The sequence below is a fragment of the Opisthocomus hoazin genome, chromosome 3 (genome assembly GCF_030867145.1).
Source record: "Opisthocomus hoazin isolate bOpiHoa1 chromosome 3, bOpiHoa1.hap1, whole genome shotgun sequence".
Classification (NCBI taxonomy): domain Eukaryota; kingdom Metazoa; phylum Chordata; class Aves; order Opisthocomiformes; family Opisthocomidae; genus Opisthocomus; species Opisthocomus hoazin.
In genome coordinates this window covers 91954767-91972112 of record NC_134416.1, presented here as the reverse complement: position 1 = coordinate 91972112, position 17346 = coordinate 91954767, and the positions used below count along the sequence as shown (strand labels likewise).

General features: G+C 44.6%; 1 protein-coding gene across 6 annotated transcripts in view; it reads right to left on the bottom strand.

Moving 5' to 3' along the window:
* KIAA0319 (KIAA0319 ortholog) overlaps positions 1-2178 on the bottom strand; it is a 47019-nt gene extending 44841 nt beyond the window's left edge. For 2 of the 6 annotated variants that reach the window (XM_075417056.1, XM_075417061.1), the window contains exon 1: positions 1508-1659. The gene's annotated coding sequence lies outside the window, so the exon portion shown is untranslated. Of the gene's footprint in view, positions 1-1141; positions 1379-1507; positions 1660-1727; positions 1953-2033 lie in introns of those variants that run through there. The other 4 variants (XM_075417059.1, XM_075417057.1, XM_075417058.1 and 1 more) reach the window with 4 other exon arrangements.
* Positions 2179-17346: the final 15168 nt, after the last annotated feature.

The window sequence follows — 17346 nt, the reverse complement described above, 5'->3', positions numbered from 1 at the left end:
CCTGAAGGAAAAAGCGGTGAAAGACTAAACTGGGCATGTATCCTCAGAGCACAGCCTCCTCCACAGACCATGACCATAACTCCAGTCAGCTTCAATAATGTAAACTCGAGGCTACACTACATTTTCCTTTGTCTTGTGCTTAAGGGAAAAGCATCAGCCCATGAAGCTTGCACACATACATTCTCACCCTACCTGCACCACTCAGACACACAATTTGATGCGTAACATGCTGAGCAGCTCAATTTCCATCATCTAAGCTACCAAAACGAGTATGGACACTATTTTGCACTATGCCTGGTTTTTTAATAATTCAGATTTGGCTCAAGACAATGCCTAATTGTGAAATATCAACTGCAACAGTCAACCTTGCAAAATACAAGGAGCAGATAAATAAACAAAGCAAACAAATATTGCATGGCTGAGGATCAGTCTACTACTACAAGATACTGCAAAGGCAGATACAGAACCTACCCCAAAGAGTTTAAAAGACAGTATACCCTATATGAACTCCACTACCTTGTCACGCAGTCAGTATGAGGAACATGAGAGTGTTCCTACAGCACAGACAGGGAGGAACAGAGGGCAAAACAGTTTGTGCTTCATTTTGCTCCCTCAGCTACCTGACTAGTTCATAGGTTATCCGTGATATGCTCCTGAAGGGGGTCACGGGAATGATGGAACTGTCTTCTGTTTTTTTAAAGCAATCACAGCGTAGATAGCACCCAAAACTGCAGTGATATAAAAGTCACACACAGTATTTTCTTCTGTTTAAGCTCTGTTGCTCAGAATGCAACCTGACAAAGCATTTCACACAGTAAACATCAGCACCACGCTCACCTGCCACAAACCAATACGTGTTCAGGCTGTAACAAACACACACTTTGACAGAAGACTGGACAGCAACTCGGCAAGAGTGATATTCCTACAGTCTTTGGATAATTAATCAAATATACGTGTATATATATATCTATATACACACATACATGCATGGACAACACAAAGCTACGATTTCCGAGCTCAGACCAGTTACTGCTAAACACACATGCACATTTAGGAAACACCCCATCAAAACTGCTTGACCCTTCGTATCTAAACGTATATAAAAATATGTACTTTCGTATAAGTATACAAATAAATCTACCTGCAAATTAAACGCCAAAGCACACACACAGACGCTCCCCCAAGGCAGCCCGCTGCCGCTCCTCCCCCGGCTCCCGGCCCAGCAGCCCGCCCGGGCACAGGACACACGCCTTGCCACAGGTAGCCGGGGTAAGGCGGCAGAACTCCCCGAGGAGCGGATCGCGGCCGCCGCCGCCCCGGCAGCCATGCCACAGTGCTCCTTCCCCCGGGGCCCTGCACACCGGCGGCTCGGCGCTGCGCTTCCCCGCGGACCCCAGCCCCTGGCCGGAGGCAGCTGCCCAGCGCTCAGCCCGGCGAGCCGGTCACCCAGCTGCAGGGAGGGGGGGTGAGCTGGGCAGCGCCGACTGCGTTTTCCACCGGAGCCTACCTGGCGGGGGGCGGAGGCAGAGAGCTGGCCGGGCCCTAACGGGCCCCTCTCCTCAGGCAGCTGCGCGGCGCCGGGGGGGGGCCTGGGCGGCGAGGTGCCGCCCGCCTCCTCGCCTCTGCCGGCTCGGGGAGCAGGCGCCGTTCATCCGCACACCTCCCGGGGGCAGCCACCGCGCTCCGCGCAGGATCGCTGCCCAGAGACACCCCCCCCCAACACTCACCGCCCGCCGTCCGCCCGGCGCTGAGGCCGCCGAGCCCGCCGCAGCGGAAGGGAGCCGCACCTGCGGGCTGCGGCGGCAGCACCGGGGAAGGGCGAAAAGGGGTGGGAAGCGGCTCCCCAGCGGGGGATGCGGGGTTGGTCCGACCCCATGCCAGGAGGGAGCGCGGGGGGCTTCTTGGCGGCAGCAGGGGCGAGGAGGCGCCGCGCCTCCATCTTGGGGAGGGGACGCGGGAGAGAGGACGGGCGAGGGGGGCGCCGGGGCTGCCAGCTCGAAATGGCGCCCCCGGCGCATGGGGCCGGTGCTCACCCCACGGCGGCCAGGGGCGGGTGGTCCCGGTCCCGGTCCCGGTCCCGGTCCTGCTGCTGTCGGTCCCTCCTGCCGCCGCCTCAGCGGGGTCCGGCTGCGGCAGAGCCGCGTTACCGTCAGTTTGTGAAGACGTTGAACCGGCAAGCTTTCGCGAGAAGGTAGCCGAGCCGTGTAAATGCCTTTAAATACCTTAAGGGTGGGCGTGAGGAGGATGGGGCCAAACTCTTTTCAGTGGTGCCCTGCAACAGGACAAGGGGCAACGGGCACAAACTGAAGCAGAGGAAGTTCCGTCTGAACATGAGGAAGAACTTCTTCACTCTGAGGGTGACGGAGCCCTGGCACAGGCTGCCCAGGGAGGTTGTGGAGTCTCCTTCTCTGGAGATATTCAAGACCCGCCTGGACACTGTCCTGTGCACCCTGCTCTGGGTGACCCTGCTTTGGCAGGGGGGTTGTACTAGATGACCCACAGAGGTCCCTTCCAACCCCGAACATTCTGTGATTCTGAGATTCTGTACCAGTGCTGGAGAGGCGACCACAGTATCCCCATTCATCTGCCAAGGGGCCTGGAAGGTGGGATCCCACTGGCTTCGTGCCATGATGCTGCATGAAGGTTCTCCAGACCTTTGCCACCTGGGTGGCTTGTGACAGCCTGGTGTCCTCGTGCAGTGTTTTGGGGATACTGTCACTCCGCTGCTCCGAACAGCCGATTTTCCACAGCGACCGACTGCACGGGGCCTGCAGCGGAAGAGTAGCACCCTTCTGGTGTGGGCCGTGCTGGGGCAGTCCCGCAGTCCAGACGTCCTCTTTCTGCCCGCCTGCTGGTCCCTGCCTTCCCCGCTTGCTGAAGGAACATTGGGCCGGGGATCCAATGCTGCTCAGCTGGCAAAAGCCTGGTGTCCTAACGAGAGGTACCTCTGTCAGAGACCTCTGCAAGAGTACCCATAGCTTACGCAGCACAGCTTTTCGATAAAATATTCAGCATTTCAGTGTCCTTGATTTTGCTCTATCCTAGTTCTTGCCTCATTCACATTTTCTACTGAGGGACTCTGGCGTCTTTGCAGTCAGAGCATGCAGAAATGGTTTGTTCAGTTCTTCGGTTTTTACAGTTGCGCTTCAAAATTGGCATATTTCCATTTGGAAAGAGGCATTTTTCTACTCAACACTGATATCCGTGTGCCATAGAGAAGTGGTTTAAGTTTGTCCGTCTTAGCAACATTTTAAGCAAGTAATTTCATTTTCAAGTGAAATAAAATGCAAAGAGCTGTGCATTTCAAACTTTAATTGCAAAGGTTTTATGCTGATTTGCGCCAGCCTGTCAAGGTCCCAGCCTGTCAAGGTTCCACCTGCTACTGATGCAAGTGTATTGCCAAGTTCTGCTTATGCTTTAATGAATTGCCAACATTTGACTTTGGGTAAATGGTATTTTGCAGGTGCTACAGGATGATAAAAAAAAAGTGCTTTAAAGATGTAAAAATGTCATTTCTTGAGCATACAACAGCTTTTACCTCCTCTTTTTACCTCCATTTATGATTCCCGCCTAACCAACTTTTTTTAAGAATAGTCTGTATGATATTTCCTGAAGCTACTTAAATCTTCCGTGGTACAGGGAGCCCATAACTCATGTGCTTACTCTGTAAAGCAAGTAATTAAATCTCTGAGCTGTAATAGCGGATTGCTTGTGAATATACAGGAAGGACCCTAAAGGAATTGTCTGTTCACATTTTTAAAAATATTTTTTTCACTGTGTTGTTATGCCAATTTTGATTCCTCAGTTTCTGCAATTTCCATATGTTGGCTGCTTCAGCCAGCTTAGGCAGACTTCAAGTCTGCTTATTTGAAGTATCATGTGAATTCCTAAGAATTATTCTAGTAACAAGGCAAAAGGATCGATGAGAAGAGTGCTGTATTTTTTTTGATGTTGACCAAGGCTACTTGACTTTGAAGTGTGCGCAGAGAGGGGAAGCCTGGCTGTGTTTCCTCTGTGAGGCAGCCCTGTTTCTCATGCCTTGCAGCCTGCCTGCCAGCGCTGAGGGTTGGTTTGCTGACCCAGTGGGGGAAGAGGATTGTTCTCCGACACGTCGCATGGTTGCGCGATCCTGATTTTACTGATGCTAGAAGCACCAGATACAGTGGCACATGTTTTTTTTTTTTTTTGATTTCTTGTGCAGGAAAGAATATTCACTTGTATACTCAATGCTAGTGCTTTTTGAATGATCTGTGCAAGTATGCAAAAGGCTCCTTAGCACAGCACAGGCTTAAGGACACAAAGTCCTCTGGTTCTCCTGTCAGGAGGAGGGTATCTCCCGCCATCTTTAGTGAGGGCATGGGCAGAAGGATGAGAGCAGTAACTGTCCCTCTGCCTTCTCTGTACAGGAGCAGCTGATCCAGTGCCCTTGACTTTCTAGCATGCAGGTTGCCTTCTCTGTTGAATGAACAGGGCACAGCTAGTCTTACTCAAACGCCATCAGCATCAGAGCAAACAGCTCTCGCTTGAGAAACCCAGCAGCAGCACCTGGTGCCTGTTCACAGTCTGCAGACTCCAGAAATGATATGAAATAGTGGAACAGGCCAAGAAAGCCAGTTTGCTGCAGATGGCTGAGGCTAAGAGGGTATTTTCTTACTGAGCTAATTATTGCTTTTCATATCGTTGATGAACTTAACATAGGGCTTAACCATATATATGCTTATATATGCATATACCATATATATGCTTTTCATATCGTTGATGAACTTAGCATAGGGCTTAACCCCTATGAAATAATAGGCTCAACCTGCTGTAATGCTATCTGAAAAACATTAAAACTTCAAAATGTAGCCTTATAGGTAAACGTTGATCTGGTTACCTCCAGCTGCCTTCCCACAATAAGGGCATTCGTTTGATCATACAAAAGCCCTGTGAAGCTGTCATCGCCCAGGACAACTAACTCACTGCCAGACATCCAGTGGCGTTTTTGAGTCTGCCTCTGGCACGCACCCCCCTCAGCTGCCACATGTCCCTTCTGAGCATCTTGGTGCTGTGGTGAGGAAGCCTGGGCTTGAGGCACGACATGACCGCAGCTTGCAGGCAGGTTCCTCCCAGTCATCATGCACCCTGCTGTCTTTTACCCCTCTCTTGCCTGGTTTGCTAAACCAGCTGCTTTGAAGTTTTCCATGTGACATCAACTAAAAAAGGAAAAAAAAAAGAGGTCTGGGAGATATGCTACTTTGGTTACGAATACTTAATCTTTGTTAGATTGTATTGTGCTTTTCCAAAAATACTCTTTCCCCACCTCCCATCTTAAACAGGCAAAAAAAACTTGATCTATTTCAGCTCGAGGAAGTGTCTGCCGACACTGAAAAAGAGGGTACCATTTACCTTCAAGGCATCCGAGATATAGATTTTTTTTTTTCTCATTCCTCAATAATTGTGAGAATTTTTGAAAGCCACAATGTAGTGAATTCCCCTTCTTGGCCATATTTGTCCAGCATTGTCAGTTGTACTCACATGTTCTTTCTTCTGCCAGTCCAGGTAAAGCTTCTGCCCCAACAAATGACATCTGAGTAGATTTTTCTTAGATCTTCTGTCCCACCAGTGATAGTACCAGGAAATCTAGTAAGAGTGCTAAAGGTTAGAAAGACATGGTATAATCCTTCTTTCTTTTGTTGAAGTATGTTATCTTTCATTGAGGCAGTTTATACTTGTACCCTTTTCCTTTATAAAAATTGTGGATTTACATTTCTTAATTCTAGTAGGTCCGTTTCTTGTCACGTGTGCATGAATCCTTAAATAATGATACACTAGTGATTTTAGAGTGGGTTGGTGCAGATACAATATTACTTTCATTTCAGTTGTACTCTAGCAACATTCCTGCCTATTGCATCTCCTGTGTAAGCCTGCTGTTATCTCAGCCGTTGCTGAAATGGCAGCATTGCACTGATGGCTTCTGTGTCCCTGGGGGTCTGCTTTGCTCTGACTTGATGTTCCACAACATGCCTCATCTCCAAGAAATAAAAAGATGCTATTTCTGAGTCTTTATTAATGAGTCTTTTCTGTATTCTTAGTGAACGCAAAAGCTGGAACCCTTTACCCATATGAAGCTAAGTGGAGTCACTGTAACCCCTGCTTGGGCTTCACCTGCACTAGGTGTTTACATGCTCTGTCTTTAGTAAGATTTTGCACTGGATTGCCTGCCGCTGTGTAAAACCAGACCAAAGTACAGAGAAGTGATAACATACCTTTGTGGAGATTTTCAAATCACATTGATCTGGTACAGCTGAAAATCATGCTAATTACTCATCAAAATACACCCGTCTGTGTAAATATTCCCATCTTTATTGTCTCCTTGTTGACTTTTTCCTCTCTTTGCATTGTTCTAACTTCTCAGTTAAATTCTATAGGGCAAGGACTTTTACTTTGTACACAAACCATAATATTAGTTACGGTTTTGTAGATGTTGCATAACACAGGTAATCATGCTTGTGTTTTGATCTAGTAATTTTGGATATGTCTTCTTTATCCTTGTATCAAATTGACTTCCAAACCTTTGTATGATATGTGTTGTTTATAGCTTTAATCCTCCATGTACCTCCGCTTTGTAAAATGAATTTTTATTAGTTATGGTTTCAGATTGCTCCCTGCAGTTAAGAGCATAGGTGTTCTTCAGGTATATACTTTTAATCATGATACATGATTTTCTGCTGTTATTGTAGTTTTGCCTCCTTTTTTTTTTACATCTGTCTATTTATTGTTTATCTCCACAGATGTATAACATTTCCTTATTTTCTTCTATATAAGATTTACCTCTTCTCTTCTAGTAATTTCAAGCTATTTTGATGTAGAAGTGTTTAAAACTTTGCCTGGATCCTCAGAAGAAGGTGCTTCTCTTGATATCTGAATTGAAGTATAAATAAAATAATGCTTCTGATAGTACAGGATTTCCTCAAGACCCATTGTTGTCATTGATTATCAATAGGAGAGAATTACTGCATTTTCTTACATTCCCGTGTTTGTAGAAGTCTTTTGGGATGTATAGATGCCGTAATATCATTTCACTGAATGAGGAAAAGAAATCAAATTATAAGTTGTAGCCCAATAAATGTTTTGCTTGGGTTTACTGTGCTGTTTCTATCCCTGTAAAAATTTATGATGTTTTCCTACAAGTTTTAGTTGCCGTATTCAGCAGCTATTTTACCTTTTATATTAACGTAAGAGGCAAATCAATATAAGGACTCTGACTCTTGATTGTCAGCAATGTGGGTACTTATTAAGTGGTTCAAAGTGTATGTAATTAAAGATGTAGTGCTTGCTTAGCATTTGGTAGTAAAACATTTAGCATTTCTGCCTTCTTAATTTTTTTGAAATCTGATTGCATTTACTGTAGTTTGAGATTAATTTTAAAAGCTGGACACATGATTTCCTCATTCTGTAAGAACAATTAACCACTAATTACACTGAATATAGTCTTCCTCTTGCCTGTCTTTAGAAAAATGAATTGGCCTTAACAAAGTGTTATGACTTTGCTTGTTCCTAATAAAAATATTACATCCCCACTTACTATTTCAAAAGTTGAGGAATGCTGCCGAGCAATGGAAGGATCAGTTATTCAATGCTAGAGATGGATCTGCAGTGGCATTGTGATAAGTCACACACAGGTCTGAACCCCCCTCTTTTCTCTTTTCTTTCTTCCCCAGATTAAAAACCTATCCTACAACATCAGCCACAAGCCTTTTTCGTATCTTTCAAAATAGTCCAGAAGGTGCCCACATAAACAGAAGTATCCATAATGCAGGAGGCCACATAAACTGTTGTTTCTTTGACAAACCATGAGTTTATTGTCTTTCACTTTCTCCAAGATCCTTGGGAATGTTAAATTGCTATCCCCTGTCTTCACCTTCCCCATGAATCCTTTGACTGATCAGATGCCTGACCAATCTGATAGCTTTCTACGATGGCATGACTGGCTGGGTAGATGGAGAGCCGTGGATGTCGTCTATCTCGACTTCAGCAAGGCTTTTGACACTGTCTCCCATATCATCCTCCTAGGGAAGCTCAGGAAGTGTGGGCTGGATGAGTGGTCAGAACTCAGAGGGTTGTCGTCAGTGGCACTGAGTCTAGTTGGAGGCTGGTAACTAGTGGTGTCCCCCAGGGGTCAGTACTGGGCCCAGTCTTGTTTAACTTCTTCATCAATGACCTGGATGAAGAGTTAGAATGTACCCTCAGCAAGTTTGCTGACGACACAAAACTGGGAGGTGTGGTAGATACACCGGCAGGCTGTGCTGCCATTCAGCGTGACCTGGATAGGCTGGGGAGTTGGGCAGAGAGGAACCTGATGAGGTTCAACAAGGGCAAGTGCAGGGTCCTGCACCTGGGGAGGAACAACACCATGCGTCAGTACAGGCTTGGGGCAGACCTGCTGGAGAGCAGCTCTGTGGAGAGGGACTTGGGTGTCCTGGTGGACGACAGGTTAACCATGAGCCAGCAGTGTGCCCTGGCTGCCCAGAAGGCCAATGGGATCCTGGGGTGCATTAGGAGGAGTGTGGCCAGTAGGTCGAGGGAGGTTCTCCTTCCCCTCTACACTGCCCTAGTGAAGCCTCATCTGGAGTACTGTGTCCAGTTCTGGGCTCCCCGCTTCAAGAAAGATGAGGAGCTACTGGAGAGAGTCCAGCGGAGGGCTACGAGGATGGTGAGGTGACTGGAGCATCTCTCCTATGAGGAAAGGCTGAGGGAACTGGGCTTGTTCAGCCTGAAGAAGAGAAGGCTGAGAGGGGACCTAATAAATGTTTATAAATACCTTAAGGGTGGGTGTCAGGAGGATGGGGCCAAACTCTTTCCAGTGGTGCCCAGTGACAGGACAAGGGGCAATGGGCACAAACTGAAGCAGAGGAAGTTCCGTCTGAACATGAGGAAGAACTTCTTCACTCTGAGGGTGACGGAGCCCTGGCACAGGTTGCCCAGAGGGGCTGTGGATTCTCCTTCTCTGGAGATATTCAAGACCCGCCTGGAAGCAGTCCTGTGCAGCCTGCTCTGGGTGACCCTGCTTTGGCAGGGGGGTTGGACTAGATGACCCACAGAGGTCCCTTCCAACCCCAAACATTCTGTGATTCTGTGAGTGTGATTCTGTGACTGCAAATGCCAGGGAGGGGAAGGAGGTGTAAGTGCTGAAAGCAAACCTCATGGTATTTCTTTCCTCTTCATAAGGAAGAAGAGAGCATGCAGCAAGTCAAAAGTTGTGAGCACTATTTGCTTGTGCTGGCGTTGTTGCGCACAGCCAGCTGCTGGAGGACAGGGAAGATTTACTCCAGCAATGTTACTGATACAGAAAGATAACCTCTCATGTGGTCTGAAGCCAATGGGTACAGAAGTAACACCTTAAAAATGCCAGTAAATATGAACTGACATTGTCAGTCTTAACTAGACTGGGTTTTTTTGCATCATGTGGCACTAATGATTTGCTATCAGATTCCCAAATTTCATACCGCTGGTATTATTTGAATCACGGTCCCAGTTCTCAGGTCTACAGAAGAGTTAGGATTAGACTTAAATATTGATAAAAGAATGTGTTCTTTCCACCGGGTTCAGTCCAATTCACTGAGGACTGAAATGTTTCCAGTAACTTAAACTGGGGGGAGTAATTTAATGTAACATCAGATTTATTCCTTGTAAAAACACACATAGGCCAAGGGAGTATAGAAGACACATATAAAAGACACAGTACGGCAACGTGGGAAACTATGAGCAAACTTAAACCCCGCTTTTCTCTGTCATCGTTGTTTCCTTGAGAGTCTGAGCAAACAACAAACCTATTCAAAATAAAAAGAAAAAGCCCCACCCCAAGTACTCTTTCTCCTGCTGGTATGTTTGAGAGCTGTTCCATAAAAAGTAATATGTATCTTAGGATTTTATGAGCTTTTAGTTATCTGGGAACATAACTGAATAAATCGAGTGCTTAGTTTTCTGGCTTAGTTTTCATGAGACTTCACAGGGATGTTTCTAAGCCGAGTGTTACTGCTGAGAAGCTTTTTTGGCGTGTTGAGAATAATCCCTTTAAGATATGGCAATATTATTGCAGTTTTCATGGTTGCCCTTCAAGTAGCCAAAAGTAACGAAGAACTGTGTTTAAATGTGGTGTTTCTTCACACCCGGGCAGCTGGTTGAGGGCAGGAGGCAGGCAGGGCTTCTGATCCGAGAGGAAGGGTTACTTCACGCTGACTAACCCTCTCCTCAGTCCAAACGTCCTCGGCGATCTCATGTTCGTGCTCGCACACCGCGGGTTGGTGAACATGCCACGCAGCCGAGAGGCGAGCAGCCTGCCGCGGGGGCATGGTCCATCGCCCCCTCAGCCAGGCCCAGCTTGCACCCCTGGGGTGAGCGTTGAGGCCCCAGGGCAGCTGGGGCGGGAGGGCTGCCTAGCACCGGGGCTCTCTCCCTTCTGGTCCCTGCAGCAGTCGTCCCCTCGTGTTTTGGAAGTTTGTCACTGTTGCTTGCAGTGGTTGATTCCCGTAGCGTTAATCAGTCCTTGAAAACAAGTCAGCTGTGGAAACAGAGGAGTTAAATGCGTTGATCTAGTTTATGCACATTTAGTCACAGTAAAATGACTGGCCCTGCTGCCTGCCTGGTTTCTCAGCTGGCTCCGTGACCTCTGGTCCATGCTGGCAAAGGTACTCAATCAGAAGTGGCCCTGCGAGGCCACCCCTCCAAAATGGAATAACCGACTGGAATAGGGATATTAAAGCAGATAGGGGTTTTTGAAAAAAGAAATGGTGTCATCATAGTCCAATTTTATAACCATACCACTGTGCTGTTTATAGTTATAGGGACAGATGGAGGGCCTGGAACAGAAAATCCAAGCTATTTGCAGTTAGCCAGGCTGAGCTTCAAGCATTTTTATATTGCACAGTGTAATTTTATCTCAAGCAGATTCTTTCATGTAACACTCATTCTCTTTTATGTTGGAGAGCTGCTTATTATGATTACATGTCAAATATTGCTTATATAAGCGCAGTCAAACCAAAGGTTCATCTAGTGGACTACCCTGTCCCATATCGTTGACAAAAGTAGATGGCTAGGGAAAAATATAAATGATAGCTTTAACATCTGCGCAGCATCTGGCCATGTTGGCTCAGTGTTTGTGAGCTGACTGTGGTATTTCTGTGTCTGTGTATTTCTAGTCCATGAGTACCAAAGTTCCTTTTGAACCTGTGTTAGCTCTTAGTTTTTCATACCGTCAGCAAGAAGATACAAAAGCTTCAAACTTCTGCAACTTGGTACCTGATAGAAAGCATAAGGAGGTTGAATTTTCAAAGAGGGGGCTCAGAAGAGGCATCAGACAACCTGGATTTCCTAAACACCCACACCATGCACTGTGCAGCATATTCTTGCTTTATACAGTTTTTTTCAGTGCTGCTGAAATTCTGCAGTAGATTTTTTCTTCTACTAGATCTACAGTATTGCATATGCAGCTGTTTTCTGATGCACAGAAGCATGTTTCATGGATTACAGTGCAACTCTTCTAGAAAGGTGGTTTCAGCCAGCTTTTGAATAATGGATCACATCAAAATCCTGGACTCAAAAACTCCCTAATGTTGGAGCTAAGTATCCCCATTTTATTTTTATGTTCAGGGCAAGCCTAAAGATAAGCAAAGACTTAGCTCAATAGTTTATATCAACACTTTTGACAGTGTTACTAGAGTGTTTTCTGCTTGGTTCAGGGTGTTTTGGGGACCAGCTTACACATAAAGCTTGCAACTTCCTGGTGAATTCCAGGTGTAATTTTAGTGCTTTAGGTCTGTAACACTGGTAGCTTAAGGAGTCATTCCCCCACTATAGTTAATAGTATTAAATTTGGTCCTAAATAAAGCAACATGATTATGAATTTGCAAATCTCTTAGTGGAGTTGTTTAATCAGCTGGCTACTAGCATTCTGAATTGGCTAATAAACTGAAAACACAACTTTTGAGTTAAGTCAGTAAAATCTGTTTATAAAAAGAAAAGTAGGCAATTTGACGGAAGAAAAATAAATACCCAATTATTTAAAAAAAAACCCCACAAATAACCTTTCTTATTCTGCAGCTAATTAGAATCCCATCACAGTTCTGTAATATCTTAGTATAAGAAAGGTCAACCCTTTAAAATTGCAGTATAATGTTTTAAAAGGCAAACTCTGAGTCTCTGGAAATTATGCTTAAATTATGTTCCTAAGCAGATGGTAAGACTGCCCATTAACTTTATCCGACTTTAGAAGGATAGTGTATGTTTCAGAAATAAAGACATTTCTATTTTTTCTAATCATTGCATACATTTTGTGCATTAAAAAGGTTACTGTCAATAATATTTTGTCAATATTATGAAGAAATGACTAAAAATTTCCTATATAGATTTAAAAAATTCTGTGTGATCGGATTTAAATATGGCGTCTTATAAAAGGAAATGAGGAGGTGTTCATTGACAAGAATAGTTCCAAAAAGCACAAAACAGAACAAAAACAATTCAAAATTTTATTTTAGATACTTGATACTCAGGATTGCTAGAACTTCAGAAAATGAACATCTGTAAAAAAAGAAAACCTTCTCTTTTGTGGGAGGAAATGTATTTTTTATTCACAGTCACATTATGGCTCAGAAATGTGATCTGTCATTCCAGACAGCAACAATATGCAGAAGGGTTTTTTAAATTATATTTTGCTTTGTCTTTTTAAGAGTAGATATTATAGCTACTAGGATGTTATCGAGTTTCTACACAATAAGAAGTGATTAATCTTCAGCAAGCTGTTTGTTTTTATGAGGTCAGAGGTCGAATGTCTGAGAAGTATAGCTATTCTTTTATTCTTTCAGTTTGAAAGAACTGAAAAGCTTAGACCTTAGAGAACTGTGTTATAATGAAAATATGTGGGTTTATTTTTTTAATATCTATGAACTGCAAATTTATAAGCAGCAGCTATTATTTACATGCAAACTGACGTAGATCTTTAAGGGTTCAGTTTCTGAATACTTTGTCTCGGCAATCATAGAATGCTTTGGGTTGGAAGGGACCTTTAGAGGTCATCTAGCTCAACTCCCCTGCAGTGAGCAGGGACATCTTCAACTTGACCTGGTTGCTCAGAGTGCCGCTGTCCAACCTGGCCTTGAATGTTTGCAGGGATGGGGCCTCCACTACCTCTCCAGGCAACGTGTTCACGTGTTTCACTACTCTCGTGGTAAAAAATTTCTTCCTTAGATCTAGTCTAAATCTACCCTCCCTCAGTTTAAAGCCATTACTCCTTGTCCTATCGCAACAAGCCCTGCTGAAAATATTTTCCCCATCTTTCCTATAGGCTCCCTTCAGGTACTGGAAGGCTGCCGTAAGGTCTCCAGGGAGCCTTCACTTCTCCAGTCTGAACAGCCCCACTGTCTCAGCCTTTCCTCACAGGAGGGGTGCTCCAGCTCTCGGATCATTTTTGTGGCCCTCCTCTGGACCTGCACCAACAGCTCCTTGTTCTTCTTGTTCTGGCGACTCCAGAGCTGGACACAGGGCTCCAGGTGAGGTCTTACCAGAGCAGAGTAGAGGGGTACAATCCCCTTCATTGACCTGCTGGCCATGGTGCTTTTGATGCAGCCCAGGATACGGTTGTCCTTCTGGGCTGCAAGTCCATATTGGTGGCTTATGTCCAGCTTTTCATCCACCAGTACCCCCAAGTCCTTCTCAGCAGAGCTGCTCTCAATCCCCTCATCTCCCAGCCTGTATTGATAGCGGGCGTTGCCCCGACCCAGTTGCAGGACCTTGCACTTGGCCTTGTTGAACCTTGTGAGGTTCACACTGGTCCACATCTTGAGCTTGTCCGGGTCCCTCTGGATGGCATCCCATCCTTCTGGTTTGTCAACTGTACCACTCAGCTTAGTGTCATCTGCAAACTTGCTGAGGGTGCACTTGATCTCGCTGTCTATGCAATTGATGAAAACGTTAAACAGCACCGGTCCCAGTACGGACCCCTGAGGGACACCACTTGTCACCGGCATCCATTTGGACATCGAACCGTTGACCACTACTCTCTGGCTGCAACCTTCCAACCAATTCCTGAACCACCGAACAGTTCATCCATCAAATCCATATTTCTCCAGTTTAGAGAGAAGGATGTTGTGAGGGTCTGTGTCGAAGGCTTTACAGAAGTCCGGATAGATCACATCTGTAGCTCTTCCCTTGTCCACTGATCTAATAACACCATCATAGAAAGCCACTAGGTTGGTCAGGCAGGACTTGCCCTTGGTGAAGCCATGCTGGCTGTCTCAAATCACCTCCTGGTCCTCTATGTGTCTTAAAACAGCTTGTAGGAGGATCTGCTCCATGATCTTCCCAGGCACAGAGGTGAGGCTGACAGCTCGATAGTACCCAGGCTCCTCCTTCCTACCCTTTTTAAAAATGGGCACAAAGTTTCCCTTTTTCCAGTCACCAGGGACTTCGCCTGACTGCCATGACCTTCCAAATATCACGGAGAGTGGCTTGGCAATGACATCATCCAGTTCCCTCAGGACTCCGGGATGCATCCCGTCAGGTCCAATACAGTTCAATTATTTCAGCTGCGTACTCTGCTTGCCGTTCAGATACTTAGAAATATGAACGTCCGCATAAAATTGTCTTCACAATTTTGTGGGCAGAACAATGTAAACCTAGCCAAGTGCACTTCCTATTCTGTCCCTTTTTGTGTTTATGAGCTGTTTTGCCTCATTTTGTCAGTTTGCATAGCACAGCAGACATTTGCAAATATTTGTAACTCTTTTTAACAAGTAACTATTGTACAGCACAGGAGATTATCCGTGTAGGTAAGGTAGTATTGGCCTTAAATGTAGGAAGCTTTCTGCTCTGATTCAGTTTCTGTTGGTCTGGGTTGGAATTCTATTTGAGAATAACATAGTTAGGATCAGGATATTCCTGTCTTTGCCAGAAGGTACTCAGGTGCTTTATTTCAGGCAATGTAGTTATGCCATATATGTTTGACATTTGATAGCTTTGGTGAGCATCCTCTCCTTTCGTAACAAATGTATTAACTTGGTTAACTCAAAGAACTCCCCTGAGAATGCCCTCAGGATTCAAGTGCTGTGTCAGGCAAGATTTGTTAGATATAACTGCTGCATGCAGACCCACTATACCCCTGCAATCTTGACTTGTAGCTGCTGTGTTTTATAACAACTTGTATCCTTGGCAACCAACAGTGTGGAAGAAAAATGCCAGAATCACCTGGGTAGCCATGGAGACCAGAACAATGTTTATGGGGAACTGGATAAACATGACTTAGGAAATACTTGCTTTTAACTATCTGGAGATATTATCTTGAAATTAATAATTTGGAATGAGTTGTGTCTAATCGTTATAAAACATGCAGCAAAAAGCTACGTACAGAATGTATGATAAAGATGAGATGTCTCTTCTCTGTAACCTTTTCCTTTCTGATCACACTTAGATCAAGTAACCAAGCTCTGTTGTTCTGTATGCACGTGCACTGATAGCAGAAGATTTGTGCATTCCTGCGCAACAGCTTATATTGCCAGTTCACTGCACCAAAGATGCGTACTTTCCTGTACCTCTCTACACAGGTTAGCACCATAAAAATACCATAGCAAATGTTTTCCAGGAGTATATCTCTGAAGGAATAAAATATCCTTTCACAGTAAGGATATTCTTTAGTCAGTATCTGTTTTAGATGCTATTCACGGAATTACTGAATTCTGATCTGACCTTGATTTGGCTTTGAAATGAGCTATTTATTGTCCTGTATCATTCAAGGAACAAGTTTCTGAAGGACTAAGAGTAGTCAAATCACGTATTTTCATAATTTAAAATGGTGTCTGTTGCTGTTTTCTGTAGGATGCTCAGAGTAAGTCTTTTGCCTGAGAAATGGGAGAAGACATTCTGAAAGGCAAAATCTGAAAATCCTCTGATCTGTCTGGTCTCGGCCGCTCTCTACAGTTGCAGCAGAAAACTGCAGCTGGCTTCAGCTGTACTCGGGGAACTGCTACTGAGTCAGTGAGGTTCTGTTAAAAAAAAAGACATTGGACTTTTAGTTTTTACAGGGTCCTGTTATCTAGGAACAACACAGCATTCTGTGAGAAGGAAATGGCATGGAAGAGAGAAGATCTAAGACTCGGTGCGGGAGGCTTGATCCTTTCTTCACTTTAATTTCTCATGCTGCATCTTTTGTATGGGTCTGGAGTTCTTACTGCTGAATCTGGTGGGAGAACACGGCAGGGACAAAGCAGCGGGGACTAAGGTTACTGCAGTGACATAATTAAGCTTGCAGCTGAAGGTTAATATACATAAAACTGCCTTTGCCTCGTGGTGGCCACCTACTGCATCCAAATGGGAAGCGTTAAAGGCAGTAGGAGGTGTGTTCATGCCAGCTCACTGCCTCACTCTAGGATGTTGGGAAGCAGCCCAGAGAGGGTATCTGACAAATTTGTTTATTTATGTATTTTTAAATCATGGAGAAGGAAACAATACAGATGGCAGGTATTCACCGAGAGGACCTTGGAAAGTAATTGCAAGGAAAGGAGAAGATGTTGAAATAAATGACAATTGTACATGATGTCATCAAGTTCATTGCAGGAATATCCACCAGCACTGATTTAGGGTACAGACAAAGCTGCTTTTAGTCAAAGAATGGAAAGGTAATTGCAGACAGGGACTGTTACAACAAGAAGTCTGATACTGAGATATCTAAACTCAAATTAACTGCTAAAGAAGACGTATAATGAAATGGGAGACATTTTGGAAAGCAGCAGTGAAAATCACTAGCAAGTTGAAAGAAATGTCTGAAAAGTGAAAGATATGGTTAGTTTGTCTCACACAGCAGAAAAATAACAGTTTAGTTATTGTTAGGACGAAGATGGGCTTTTTTAAGCTAGTGTTTCTTACTAGGAACTTACAATGACATTTGAAAACTCGAAAAGCTCAGACATACAAAAGGATGGCTCCTGAAAATGGGATTGACTGGCTAGAGAAACAAGATATGTCAGTAGTGAAAGGAACAGACGAAATAATGCTAGGATGGATATCTAATAGAATTACCACATCATAAAATATTGAAACCTGAGCTGCTAAGCCAATTAGGAGGTATTTACTGAGGCTGATGTGAGTAAGAATATAGTACATAACAAAACTACTCTTAGAAAAGTGTGACTGTAAATGGCTACTGTGCAGTAATGGTTTGTATGTGACCTTGTAACTTGTGGAAAGTATAAGCTACTTCACCTGTCCTTTCTTGGAGGTTTTTTAAATTTAGATATGTGTTAATAAATTGCACCAGTGGTTATTTTATGAAACATCCAACACTGCTATTTCTTTAGAGATGGTTGGAGAGATTTTCTA